We start from the raw sequence: 15252 nt of genomic DNA on the forward strand, positions 1-15252 counted from the left end.
CAACGAGACTGCTAACTTAATAGTGTCTCTAGAAGCACCCCTAACTGGCAGAACAGGCCTTCACTTATACCAAAACAGGCTTCCTTATCTTCCATCGAATCTGTTCTTGGGCTTTGTTTAAACTGTTCTGTCCATTGATTTTCAAATGCCTCCTTTGTCAGCAGTAACTCGATTAGGGTGTGATAATGTGCTGTCATTGGTTTTGCGTTGTTTTAGGATTGTCCAGTGTCCTGGCCACCTAGTTGGGCCCATGATTTCCATTGTGCTTGATTGGGTAATTTGATTATCTCTTAGCGGGTGAATTGGTGTTACATAGTTCCCCCAGACCGTCTGGGATCCTTAATACACGGATTTGCTTCACAGAGGTTAGCCCCACCTCCTGTATTCGGTAACTCTTTTGCGCAGCCAAAATGTTGTCGAATCTTAAAAATTGATATGCTCGTTCCCATAGATGTTTAGGGGATCTCAGGCTTCTGTAATTTAGGTCCATTTTGAATTCCCTTTCCTATGAGTCCAAACACTGAGGGGGGGTCTCCATAAATGCATCCCCCTTTATCCACTGCCGGCTTCCTCTCCCCCTTTAAAACTCATTTGTGTCCCGAAGTTTTTTTCTTCCATTTTAAAAGTCCAGAAAGGGATTCTTCTCCTCTGCAGGGGAAAGGTACCAGGAATCTTTGCAAAATATTGGTAAATTCTACATTCCCCCCTGTGATACCATATCACTTATGGTATCACCTTCCAGGTGAGCAGAGTTCCTGATTCCCAAAAGATAACCTTCCCCGTAAATTAACTAAATTAATACCCAAAATATGCATTACACTTATGCAACATCACCATAGACACACACTTTTCCCTTTACAGGTACAAACCTTTTACATTTACACCCTCCCAGCTTGGAGTGGGGTTCAATCACTACAATTGCATTTCAGCACAGTTACATTTCATTTCAGTTACATTATATTCACCAGCATATAGGCAACATATAACCACATTACAGGAGGAAAAAACATAGATTAAAATTAAACATCAATTGGTCTCCTGAGGTTTGTCCATCACCCGGTAATGTCTGGATCCTGCCCTTGAGAACTGCTCTCAGGCTGGCTGACACACAAGACAAATTCAAAACAATCTCCTAAACATTACTGCAACATTACCCTCAATTCTAAGCTAAACCTTAAAATGTCAAATGGTGCACTCAACTGCCTTAAACTAAAAATTAGAGCTATGTACAACCGCCACCCGTCTCCGGGTGGCCTGGTTTGTCCCTGTCAGGCCCATGCCTTGTGCGGCCTGATAGCCGCCTGCATGCTCGGTTTTCCCCGCAGCCGGTGAGCTGGAGACCCTTGTCTCTGGGACAGCTCGTTGCTACTGCTCCTGTGAGACCCTCACTGCTGGAGGCAGTGGCTGGTGGTCCCTACTCTGAGCGGCCTCTGTACTTCTGACCTTCGGCCTTCCCTGTCGGGCTGCCCTTCTCCGAGGGTAGAATCGCTGAGGCTCAGATGCCGGTGACCATGGTATCTTTGGCCGTGGTGTACGGAGGGTCCTTCTCAGGGCTTGGGTTACTGGGGGTGCGTCCGAATCCCAAACGCTGGGTGGGATAGCCCCTCCAGTACTGCAATTCACCGCCCTTATAGGCACGGTTTCTGAGCCTGCCACATTACCTGTGGGCCCTCCACCGTCGGGGGACGGTTCACCCCTCCCGGCTGCCCTCTGTGCTTGGCTGACCCTGGGTTGTACAGCTTGCATTGGTTGATGTGGAACCACTTAGTACGGCGGGGCAGCTTTATGGCATAGACCATCGGGCTTGCCTTGTCGACAATGCTCTATGGCCCCATATATAATGCTTCAAAAACCCCGACCCGAGCATAGTTCCTCACCATGACCTGGTCCCCTGTCTCCCATTCGTGGTGTTTGCTGGGTTCTAGCAGCAATCGGTTACTCTAATGCTGTCTGCCCATGGTACTAGCAGCCTGCCAGTGAATCTGTTTGAGGTGTTCAAACAGGTTCCTGACAAACCGGTCCCGGTTCACCTCTCTGAGCTGACCTTCTGTGAGCACCGGGGCTAGGACATGGGTGGGGGTCCGCATGATCCGGCCAGTCAGGGGCTATGCTCACCAATCCCTTTTGACAGTTGCCGGTGAATCGCGGTTTTGGGGTTCGCTGCACTTGGCCTTCTAGGCGAGCCGTACCCCGGACAGAGGAGAGGACTTCGGACTGCGTAGTCTTCGGTTGGGGTGCGTCCGTTGATGCGGTAAATTGCGTTTTGGATGTATGGGGTAAGTACCCACTTTCTTTGGTTAGGAATAGTTTTAGTTAGTCCCTTTTGGTAATTTCTCACCCGTTAGTCGTTCAGAAGTAGATTGTAAAGTGGTTGTCAATTTGGTTGCAGACAACCTTCTGTTTAGTGGGCCTCGTGCTCGCTCAGTTCTTGATGAGTTCTGGTAGTTTCCTTCACTACTCCATTTCTTCACTCCCCAGCTCTGGTTGCTTGTGTCTGTGTCTGTGTTCGAGTCTGTGCATTTTCCTGGTAAACCTGGGAATAGATATACCCCAAAAAGGCTTCCTTATCTCGTGCCCAGCTCTTTTTTTCGATTTTGCAGCCCAACTAACTGAAATTTGATTTAGGGGTTTTAATCTGGCGTTAATAGGCTTTTCGAAGTTTATGAGCTCTCGTCCATTGTGCTAGTCTGGCCTGAGCCAGATATTTCTATGCCCGTTGAAAAGGTGTTGGAATATGTATGTGACATTTGGGTCCTCTGGGTGAGGTGATAATGTTTCTTCCATGGTCAATTGTTTAAATGCTAATGTTTTCTAGGGGCAAGTTTCGAGAGTAAACAGTTCCCAGACAATTTGATTAGCTCCAATGTCCAAACTGGCCCTTTAGAGATTGACCCCACCCCTTTTCTTGCAGACCCAACATTCACCTTTTAAAAATCCCAAATTCGATTAAAGTTCGTAGTTTCTTCCATGTGGACTTTAGGATTTTAAACTTTCTGGTAGATAGTTCCAAATTAAATTCCCTTTCCTATGAGTCCAAACACTGGGCGGGAGGGGTCTCCATGAATGCATCCCCTTTTATCCCCTGCAGACCTCATCTCCCCCTTTAAAACTCATTTGTGTCCCGAAGTTTTTCCTTCCATTTTAAAAGTCCAGAATGGGATTCTTCTCCTCTGCAGGGGAAAGGTACCAGGAATCTTTGCGAAATAATAGTAAATTCTACAGATGGGACAGTGTAGAGAGAGCTTTACTCTGTATCTAACCCCGTGCTGTACCTGCCTTGGGAGTGCTTGATGGGACAGTGTAGAGGGAGCTTTACTCTGTATCTAACCCCGTGCTGTACCTGCCCTGGGAGTGTTTGATGGGACAGTGTAGTGGGAGCTTTACTCTGAATCTAACCCCGTGCTGTACCTGCCCTGGGAGTGTTTGATGGGACAGTGTAGTGGGAGCTTTACTCTGTATCTAACCCCGTGCTGTACCTGCCCTGGGAGTGTTTGATGGGACGGTGTAGAGGGAGCTTTACTCTGTATCTAACCCCGTGCTGTACCTGACCTGGGAGTGTTTGATGGGACAGTGTAGAGGGAGCTTTACTCTGTATCTAACCCCGTGCTGTACCTGCCCTGGGAGTGTTTGATGGGACAGTGTAGAGGGAGCTTTACTCTGTATCTAACCCCGTGCTGTACCTGCCCTGGGAGTGTTTGATGGGACAGTGTAGTGGGAGCTTTACTCTGAATCTAACCCCATGCTGTACCTGCCCTGGGAGTGTTTGATGGGACAGTGTAGAGGGAGCTTTACTCTGTATCTAACCCGTGCTGTACCTGCCCTGGGAGTGTTTGATGGGACAGTGTAGAGGGAGCTTTACTCTGTATCTAACCCCCTGTACCTGCCCTGGGAGTGTTTGATGGGACAGTGTAGAGGGAGCTTTACTCTGTATCTAACCCCGTGCTGTACCTGCCCTGGGAGTGTTTGATGGGACAGTGTAGAGGGAGCTTCACTCTGTATCTAACCCCGTGCTGTACCTGCCCTGGGAGTGTTTGATGGGACAGTGTAGAGGGAGCTTTACTCTGTATCTAACCCGTGTATTGGACTCTGCCAATTAACCCTGGTTTTGCCAATGCCATCTCCCCCTGTTCCACTGAAGATTATTGTTACTGTTCTGTTCCACCATGTTCTGTTTTCTGGCCTGAAAGTGTATAAAAAATTGAAATATTTGGACATTTCCCATTGTCTGATCCCCTTGAACCCAAATAGCTTGAATTTATCGACAAACCACAATCACAGAGCTTGGATCAACATACAATTCGGTAGAAACGCTAAGTGGAAGAGTTTGCTCTCTGAGTTTATTTGGCCACAAATTAAATAATAAATGGTCGATTGTCGCTGGTCCCGTCACTGTGCAGAACGCAGCCTATTGGAAGATGAGAGTTAGAGACTGCTGTGCACAGTAGCCCCAGTGATCAGGATACAGGAAGCATCACCCTGTGTTCAAAATAGCAATGAACAAGTTGAAGGGGTTGGATGGTGCATTTGCTTATGAGATTGTCAGTGAATTGTGAATAAAATCAGCCTGAAATCATGGACTGACAGATGGCATTATTTACCAATTATCCAGCATCACTCGCAAATTAAAAAATGATTGGAGCTGGAAGAGCACACCGGGAAATCACACTGTGAAATCACACCGGGAACTCACACCGGGAACTCACACCGGGAAATCACACTGTGAAATCACACCGGGAAATCATACCGGGAAATCACACTGTGAAATCACACCAGTAAATCACACCGGGAAGTCACACCGGGAAATCACACCGGGAAATCACACCAGTAAATCACACCGGGAAATTACACTGGGAAATCACGCTGTGAAATCACACCGGGAAATCACACTGGGAAATCACACCGGGAACTCACACCGGGAAATCACACCGGGAAATCACACCGGGAACTCACACCGGGAAATCACACCAGTAAATCACACCAGTATATCACACCAGTAAATCACATTGAGAAATCACACGGGGAAATCACACCGGGAAATCACACCGGGAACTCACACCAGGAAATCACACCGGAAAATCACACCGGAAAATCACGCTGTGAAATCACACCGGAAAATCACACCGGAAAATCACGCTGTGAAATCACACCGGGAAATCACACCGGGAAATCACACTGTGAAATCATACCGGGAAATCACACCGGGTAATCACACCGGGTAATCACACTGTGAAATCACACCGGGTAATCACACCGGGTAATCACACTGTGAAATCTCACCGGGAAATCACACCGGGTAATCACACCGGGTAATCACACTGTGAAATCTCACCGGGAAATCACACCGGGTAATCACACCGGGTAATCACACTGTGAAATCACATCGGGTAATCACACTGTGAAATCTCACCGGGAAATCACACCGGGTAATAACACTGTGAAATCTCACCGGGAAATCACACCGGGTAATCACACTGTGAAATCTCACCGGGAAATCACACCGGGTAATCACACCGGGAACTCACACCGGGAACTCACACCGGGAAATCACACCGGGAAATTACACTGGGAAATCACGCTGTGAAATCACACCGGGAAATCACACCGGGAAATCACACCGGGAAATCACACCGGTAAATCACACCGGGAAATCACACCGGGAAATCACATCGGGAAATCACGCCGGGAAATCACACCGGGAAATCACACCGGGAAATCACACCGGGAACTCACACCGGGAAATCACACCAGTAAATCACACCAGTAAATCACACCAGTAAATCACACCGGGAAATCACGCCGGGAAATCACACCGGGAAATCACACCGGGAAATCACACCGGGAACTCACACCGGGAAATCACACCAGTAAATCACACCAGTAAATCACACCAGTAAATCACATTGAGAAATCACACGGGGAAATCACACCGGGAACTCACACCAGGAAATCACACCGGAAAATCACACCGGAAAATCACGCTGTGAAATCACACCGGGAAATCACACTGGGAAATCACACCGGAAAATCACACCGGGAAATCACACCGGGAAATCACACTGTGAAATCATACCGGGAAATCACACCGGGTAATCACACTGTGAAATCACACCGGGTAATCACACCGGGTAATCACACCGGGTAATCACACTGTGAAATCACACCGGGTAATCACACTGTGAAATCTCACCGGGAAATCACACCGGGTAATCACACCGGGTAATCACACTGTGAAATCTCACCGGGAAATCACACCGGGTAATCACACCGGGTAATCACACTGTGAAATCACACCGGGTAATCACACCGGGTAATCACACCGGGTAATCACACTGTGAAATCACACCGGGTAATCACACTGTGAAATCTCACCGGGAAATCATACCGGGTAATCACACCGGGTAATCACACTGTGAAATCACACCGGGTAATCACACCGGGTAATCACACTGTGAAATCTCACCGGGAAATTGAACCGGGTAATCACACCGGGTAATCACACTGTGAAATCTCACCGGGAAATCACACCAGGTAATCACACTGTGAAATCTCACCGGGAAATCACACCGGGTAATCACACTGTGAAATCACACCGGGAAATCTCACCGGGAAATCACACCGGGAAATCACACCGGGAAATCACACTGTGAAATCACACCGGGTAATCACACCGGGTAATCACACTGTGAAATCACACCGGGAAATCACACCGGGTAATCGCACTGTGAAATCACACCGGGAAATCACACTGTGAAATCACACCGGGTAATCACACCGGGTAATCACACTGTGAAATCACACCAGGAAATCACACTGGGAAATCACACTGGGAAATCACACTGGGAAATCACACTGTGAAATCACACCGGGAAATCACACCAGGAAATCACACCGGGAAATCACACTGGGAAATCACACTGGGAAATCACACTGTGAAATCACGCCGGGAAATCACACCAGGAAATCACACCAGGAAATCACACCAGGAAATCACACCAGGAAATCACACCAGGAAATCACACCAGGAAATCACACTGGGAAATCACACCGGGAAATCACACCAGGAAATCACACCGGGAAATCACACCGGGAAATCACACCGGGAAATCACACCGGGAAATCACACCAGGAAATCACACCGGGAAATCACACCAGGAAATCACACCAGGAAATCACACCAGGAAATCACACCGGGAAATCACACCAGGAAATCACACCGGGAAATCACACTGGGAAATCACACTGGGAAATCACACTGTGAAATCACACCGGGAAATCACACCAGGAAATCACACCAGGAAATCACACCAGGAAATCACACCAGGAAATCACACCAGGAAATCACACTGGGAAATCACACTGGGAAATCACACCGGGAAATCACACCGGGAAATCACACCAGGAAATCACACGGGAAATCACACCAGGAAATCACACCAGGAAATCACACCAGGAAATCACACCAGGAAATCACACCGGGAAATCACACCAGGAAATCAGACCAGGAAATCACACCAGGAAATCACACTGGGAAATCAGACCAGGAAACCACATCGGGAAATCACACTGGGAAATCACACCAGGAAATCACACCAGGAAATCAGACCAGTAAATCACACCAGGAAATCACACCGGGAAATCACACCGGGAAATCACACCAGGAAATCAGACCAGGAAATCACACCAGGAAATCACACTGGGAAATCAGACCAGGAAATCACACCAGGAAATCACACCGGGAAATCACACCGGGAAATCACACCAGAAAATCCCACCATGAAATCACACCAGGAAATCACACTGGGTAATTGCACTGGGAAATCACACAGGGAAATCACACCGTGAAATCACGCCACAAAATCACAGCGGGAAATCACACCAGGAAATCACACTGGAAAATCACTGGGGAATCACACCGGGAAATCACACTGCAAAATCATATCTGGAAATCACACCGCAAAATGTTGAATCATTGTGCGTGGAGATTAGAGATAGTAAGGGGAAAAAGTCACTGGTGGGCATAGTTTATAGGCCCCCAAATAATAACTTCACGGTGGGGCGGACAATAATCAAGGGAATAATGGAGGCATGTGAAAAAGGAATGGCAGTAATCATGGGGGATTTTAACCTACATATCGATTGGTCAAATCAAATCGCACGGGGTATCCTTGAGGAGGAATTCATAGAATGCATATGGGATTGTTTCTTAGAACAGTATGTTACAGAACCTACAAGGGAGCAAGCTATCTTAGATCTGGTCCTGTGTAATGAGACAGGAATAATAAACGATCTCCAAGTAAAAGATCCTCTCGGAATGAGTGATCACAGTATGGTTGAATTTGTAATACAGATTGAGGGTGAGGAAGTAGTGTCTCAAACGAGCGTACTATGCTTAAACAAAGGGGATTACAGTGGGATGAGGACAGAGTTGGCTAAAGTAGACTGGTAACACAGACTGAACGGTGGCACAATTGAGGAACAGTGGAGGACTTTTAAGGAGCTCTTTCATAGTGCTCAACAAAAATATATTCCAGTAAAAAAGAAGGGTGGTAAGAGAAGGGATAACCAGCCATGGATGAACAAGGAAATAAAAGAGAGTATCAAATCAAAGACCAATGCGTATAAGGTGGCCAAGGTTAGTGGGAAACTAGAAGATTGGGAACATTTTAAACGACAGCAAAGAATGACTAAGAAAGCAATAAAGAAAGGAAAGATAGATTACGAAAGTAAACTTGCGCAAAACATAAAAACAGATAGTAAAAGCTTTTACCGATATATAAAACGGAAAAGAGTGACTAAAGTACTCTTAGAAGGTGAGAAGGGGGATTTAATAATGGGAAATGTGGAAATGGCTGAGACCTTAAACAATTATTTTGCTTCGGTCTTCATAGTGGAAGACACAAACACCATGCCAAAAATTGCTGGTCACGGGAATGTGGGAAGGGAGGACCTTGAGATAATCACTATCACTAGGGGGGTAATGCTGGACAGGTTAATGGGACTCAAGGTAGACAAGTCCCCTGGTCCTGATGAAATGTATCCCAGGGTATTAAAAGAGATGGCGGAAGTTATAGCAGATGTATTCGTTATAATCTACCAAAATTCTCTGGACTCTGGAGAGGTACCAGCGGATTGGAAAGCAGCTAATGTAACGCCTCTGTTTAAAAAAAGGGGGCAGACAAAAGGCAGGTAACTATAGGCCGGTTAGTTTAACATCTGTAGTGGGAAAAATGCTTCAAGCTATCATTAAGGAAGAAATAGCGGGACATCTAGATAGGAATAGTGCAATCAAGCAGACGCAACATGGATTCATGAAGGGGAAATCATGTTTAACTAATTTACTGGAATTCTTTGAGGATATAACGAGCATGGTGGATAGAGGTGTACCGATGGATGTGGTGTATTTAGATTTCCAAAAGGCATTCGATAAGGTGCCACACAAAAGGTTACTGCAGAAGATAAAGGTACGCGGAGTCAGAGGAAATGTATTTGCATGGATAGAGAATTGGCTGGCTAACAGAAAGCAGAGAGTTGGGATAAATGGATTCTTTTCGGGTTGGAAATCGGTGGTTAGTGGTGTGCCACAGGGATCGGTGCTGGGACCACAACTGTTTACAATATACATAGATGACCTGGAAGAGGGGACAGAGTGTAGTGTAACAAAATTTGCAGATGACACAAAGATCACTGGGAAATCACACCGGGAAATCACACCAGGAACTCACAATTGGAAATCACACTGGGTAATCGCACCGGGAAACCACATCGGGAACTCACACCGCAAATCACACCGGGAAATCATATCGGGAAATCACACCGCAAAATCACACCGGGAAATCATATCGGGAAATCACACCGCAAAATCACACCGGGAAATCACACTGGGAGATCACACCGGGAAATCACACCAGGAAATCACACCAGGAAATCACACCAGGAAATCACACCGGGAAATCACACTGGGAAATCACACCGAGAAATCACACCAGGAAATCACACCAGGAAATCACACCGGGAAATCACACTGGGAAATCACACCGGGAAATCACACCAAGAAATCACACCGGGAAATCACACCGGGAAATCACACCAGGAAATCACACCGGGAAATCACACCGACAAATCACACCAGGAAATCACACCGGGAAATCACAACGGGAAATCACACCAGGAAATCAGACCAGGAAATCACACCAGGAAATCACACTGGGAAATCACACCGGGTAATCACACCGGGAAATCACACCGGGAAATCACACTGGGAAATCACAACGGGAAATCACACCAGGAAATCACACCAGGAAATCACACCAGGAAATCACACTGGGAAATCACACCGGGTAATCACACTGTGAAATCACACCGGGAAATCACACCGGGAAATCACAACGAGAAATCACACTGGGAAATCACTCCGGGTAATCACAACGGGAAATCACACCGGGAAATCACACCGGGAAATCACAATGGGAAATCACACTGGGAAATCACACCGGGTAATCACACCGGGAAATCACACCGGGAAATCACACTGGGAAATCACAACGGGAAATCACACCAGGAAATCAGACCAGGAAATCACACCAGGAAATCACACCGGGAAATCACACCGGGTAATCATACCGGGAAATCACACCGGGTAATCACACCGGGAAATCACAACGGGAAATCACACCGGGAAATCACACTGGGAGATCACACCGGGTAATCACACTGGGAAATCACACCGGGAAATCACACCGGGAAATCACACCGGGAAATCACACCGGGAAATCACACCGGGAAATCTCACCGGGTAATCACATCAGGAAATCACACCGGGAAATCACACCGGGAAATCACACCGGGAAATCACACCAGGAAATCACACCGGGAAATCACATCAGGAAATCACACCGGGAAATCACACCGGGAAATCACACCGGGAAATCACACCAGAAAATCACACCGGGAAATCACACCGGGAAATTACACCGAGAAATCACACCGGGAAATCACACCGGGAAATCACACCAGGAAATCACACCAGGAAATCACACCAGGAAATCACACTGGGAAATCACACCAGGAAATCACACCAGGAAATCAGACCGGGAAATCACACTGGGAAATCACACTGGGAAATCAGACCAGGAAATCACACCAGGAAATCACACCGGGAAATCACACTGGGAAATCACACCAGGAAATCACACGGGAAATCACACCAGGAAATCACACCAGGAAATCACACCAGGAAATCACACCAGGAAATCACACCGGGAAATCACACCGGGAAATCACACCAGGAAATCAGACCAGGAAATCACACCAGGCAATCACACTGGGAAATCAGACCAGGAAATCACATCGGGAAATCACACTGGGAAATCACACCAGGAAATCACACCAGGAAATCAGACCAGGAAATCACACCAGGAAATCACACCGGGAAATCACACCGGGAAATCACACCAGGAAATCAGACCAGGAAATCACACCAGGAAATCACACTGGGAAATCAGACCAGGAAATCACACCAGGAAATCACACCGGGAAATCACACCGGGAAATCACACCAGAAAATCCCACCATGAAATCACACCAGGAAATCACACTGGGTAATTGCACTGGGAAATCACACAGGGAAATCACACCGTGAAATCACGCCACAAAATCACAGCGGGAAATCACACCAGGAAATCACACTGGAAAATCACTGGGGAATCACACCGGGAAATCACACTGCAAAATCATATCGGGAAATCACACCGCAAAATGTTGAATCATTGTGCGTGGAGATTAGAGATAGTAAGGGGAAAAAGTCACTGGTGGGCATAGTTTATAGGCCCCCAAATAATAACTTCACGGTGGGGCGGACAATAATCAAGGGAATAATGGAGGCATGTGAAAAAGGAATGGCAGTAATCATGGGGGATTTTAACCTACATATCGATTGGTCAAATCAAATCGCACGGGGTATCCTTGAGGAGGAATTCATAGAATGCATATGGGATTGTTTCTTAGAACAGTATGTTACAGAACCTACAAGGGAGCAAGCTATCTTAGATCTGGTCCTGTGTAATGAGACAGGAATAATAAACGATCTCCAAGTAAAAGATCCTCTCGGAATGAGTGATCACAGTATGGTTGAATTTGTAATACAGATTGAGGGTGAGGAAGTAGTGTCTCAAACGAGCGTACTATGCTTAAACAAAGGGGATTACAGTGGGATGAGGACAGAGTTGGCTAAAGTAGACTGGTAACACAGACTGAACGGTGGCACAATTGAGGAACAGTGGAGGACTTTTAAGGAGCTCTTTCATAGTGCTCAACAAAAATATATTCCAGTAAAAAAGAAGGGTGGTAAGAGAAGGGATAACCAGCCATGGATGAACAAGGAAATAAAAGAGAGTATCAAATCAAAGACCAATGCGTATAAGGTGGCCAAGGTTAGTGGGAAACTAGAAGATTGGGAACATTTTAAACGACAGCAAAGAATGACTAAGAAAGCAATAAAGAAAGGAAAGATAGATTACGAAAGTAAACTTGCGCAAAACATAAAAACAGATAGTAAAAGCTTTTACCGATATATAAAACGGAAAAGAGTGACTAAAGTACTCTTAGAAGGTGAGAAGGGGGATTTAATAATGGGAAATGTGGAAATGGCTGAGACCTTAAACAATTATTTTGCTTCGGTCTTCATAGTGGAAGACACAAACACCATGCCAAAAATTGCTGGTCACGGGAATGTGGGAAGGGAGGACCTTGAGATAATCACTATCACTAGGGGGGTAATGCTGGACAGGTTAATGGGACTCAAGGTAGACAAGTCCCCTGGTCCTGATGAAATGTATCCCAGGGTATTAAAAGAGATGGCGGAAGTTATAGCAGATGCATTCGTTATAATCTACCAAAATTCTCTGGACTCTGGAGAGGTACCAGCGGATTGGAAAGCAGCTAATGTAACGCCTCTGTTTAAAAAAAGGGGGCAGACAAAAGGCAGGTAACTATAGGCCGGTTAGTTTAACATCTGTAGTGGGAAAAATGCTTCAAGCTATCATTAAGGAAGAAATAGCGGGACATCTAGATAGGAATAGTGCAATCAAGCAGACGCAACATGGATTCATGAAGGGGAAATCATGTTTAACTAATTTACTGGAATTCTTTGAGGATATAACGAGCATGGTGGATAGAGGTGTACCGATGGATGTGGTGTATTTAGATTTCCAAAAGGCATTCGATAAGGTGCCACACAAAAGGTTACTGCAGAAGATAAAGGTACGCGGAGTCAGAGGAAATGTATTTGCATGGATAGAGAATTGGCTGGCTAACAGAAAGCAGAGAGTTGGGATAAATGGATTCTTTTCGGGTTGGAAATCGGTGGTTAGTGGTGTGCCACAGGGATCGGTGCTGGGACCACAACTGTTTACAATATACATAGATGACCTGGAAGAGGGGACAGAGTGTAGTGTAACAAAATTTGCAGATGACACAAAGATCACTGGGAAATCACACCGGGAAATCACACCAGGAACTCACAATTGGAAATCACACTGGGTTATCGCACCGGGAAACCACATCGGGAACTCACACCGCAAATCACACCGGGAAATCATATCGGGAAATCACACCGCAAAATCACACCGGGAAATCATATCGGGAAATCACACCGCAAAATCACACCGGGAAATCACACTGGGAGATCACACCGGGAAATCACACCAGGAAATCACACCAGGAAATCACACCAGGAAATCACACCGGGAAATCACACTGGGAAATCACACCGAGAAATCACACCAGGAAATCACACCAGGAAATCACACCGGGAAATCACACTGGGAAATCACACCGGGAAATCACACCAAGAAATCACACTGGGAAATCACACCGGGAAATCACACCAGGAAATCACACCGGGAAATCACACCGACAAATCACACCAGGAAATCACACCGGGAAATCACAACGGGAAATCACACCAGGAAATCAGACCAGGAAATCACACCAGGAAATCACACTGGGAAATCACACCGGGTAATCACACCGGGAAATCACACCGGGAAATCACACTGGGAAATCACAACGGGAAATCACACCAGGAAATCACACCAGGAAATCACACCAGGAAATCACACTGGGAAATCACACTGGGAAATCACACCGGGTAATCACACTGTGAAATCACACCGGGAAATCACACCGGGAAATCACAACGAGAAATCACACTGGGAAATCACTCCGGGTAATCACAACGGGAAATCACACCGGGAAATCACACCGGGAAATCACACTGGGAAATCACACTGGGAAATCACACCGGGTAATCACACCGGGAAATCACACCGGGAAATCACACTGGGAAATCACAACGGGAAATCACACCAGGAAATCAGACCAGGAAATCACACCGGGAAATCACACCGGGAAATCACACCGGGTAATCATACCGGGAAATCACACCGGGTAATCACACCGGGAAATCACAACGGGAAATCACACCGGGATATCACACTGGGAGATCACACCGGGTAATCACACTGGGAAATCACACCGGGAAATCACACCGGGAAATCACACCGGGAAATCACACCGGGAAATCACACCGGGAAATCTCACCGGGTAATCACATCAGGAAATCACACCGGGAAATCACACCGGGAAATCACACCAGGAAATCACACCGGGAAATCACATCGGGAAATCACACCGGGAAATCACACCGGGAAATCACACCGGGAAATCACACCAGAAAATCACACCGGGAAATCACACCGGGAAATTACACCGAGAAATCACAGCGGGAAATCACACCAGGAAATCACACCAGGAAATCACACCAGGAAATCACACCAGGAAATCACACTAGGAAATCACACCAGGAAATCACACCAGGAAATCAGACCAGGAAATCACACCGGGAAATCACACCGGGAAATCACACCAGGAAATCACACCAGGAAATCACACCAGGAAATCACACTGGGAAATCAGACCAGGAAATCACACCGGGAAATCACACCGGGAATCACACCGGGAAATCACACCGGGAAATCACACCGGGAAATCACACTGGGAAATCACACCAAGAAATCACACCAGGAAATCAGACCAGGAAATCACACCAGGAAATCACACCGGGAAATCACACCGGGAAATCACACCAGGAAATCAGACCAGGAAATCACACCAGGAAATCACACTGGGAAATCAGACCAGGAAATCACACCAGGAAATCACACTGGGAAATCACACCGGGAAATCACACCAGAA

This window comes from Pristiophorus japonicus, chromosome 3 (assembly GCF_044704955.1).
Source record: "Pristiophorus japonicus isolate sPriJap1 chromosome 3, sPriJap1.hap1, whole genome shotgun sequence".
NCBI lineage: Eukaryota > Metazoa > Chordata > Chondrichthyes > Pristiophoridae > Pristiophorus > Pristiophorus japonicus.